Genomic DNA, 991 nt, shown 5'->3' on the forward strand with positions numbered 1-991 from the left:
GTATTCTTTCATAGACATGTTTGGCACATGTGGTTCACCATGTACAAGAAAATTTGGGTGATTTGGAGGTGGTGCAAAAAATCACCTTTGTTCAAAAACTGGCTTAAGTTAGACCAAATGGTCCCCCGAAATGCGGTCATTTCTTCGACCACCTCCAAATCACCTCTATTTTGGCACTCATGATCTCTTCCACAAACAAAGCTAGGTTTCCAAGGTTTTATATTTTTTGAATTTTTTTTAATTTATACTGCCCTCTAGACTGACTACTCAAAACATCAGTCTATACCTCAAGGGGGAATTGTACAATATTTTTTTCAAACTATTCTTTCATATCCATGTTTGGCACATGTCGGTCACCATGTACAAGAAAATTTGGGTGATTTGGTGGTGGTGCAAAAAAATCACCTTTGTTCAAAAACTTGCTTAAGTTAAGACCAAATGGTCCCCTTGGAATGCTGTCCTTGGAATGCTGTCATTGCTTTGAACACCTCCAAATCACCTCTATTTTGGCACACATGATCTATTGCACAAACAAAGGTAGTTTTCCAATGTTTTATATTTTTTGAATTTTTTTAATTTATACTGCCCTCTAGACTGACTGCTCAAAAAACATCGGTCTATACCTCAAGGGGGCATTGTACAATATTTTTTTTCAAACTATTCTTTCATAGCCATGTTTGGAACATGTGGGTCACCATGTCCAAGAAAATTTGGGTGATTTGGAGGTGGTGCAAAAAAGCACCTTTGTTCAAAAACTGGCTTAAGTTAGACCAAATGGTCCCTCCGGAATGCGGTCATTTGTTCGACCACCTCCAAATCACCTTTATTTTGGCACACATGATCTCTTGCACAAACAAAGCTAGGTTTCCAAGGTTTTATATTTTTTTGAATTTTTTTTTGAATTTATACTGCTCTCTAGACTAACTGCTCAAAAAACATCGGTCAATACCTCAAGGGGGCATTGTACAATATATTTTTTTCAAACTTTTCT

Source organism: Triticum aestivum, unplaced genomic scaffold (assembly GCF_018294505.1).
Source record: "Triticum aestivum cultivar Chinese Spring unplaced genomic scaffold, IWGSC CS RefSeq v2.1 scaffold67603, whole genome shotgun sequence".
NCBI lineage: Eukaryota > Viridiplantae > Streptophyta > Magnoliopsida > Poales > Poaceae > Triticum > Triticum aestivum.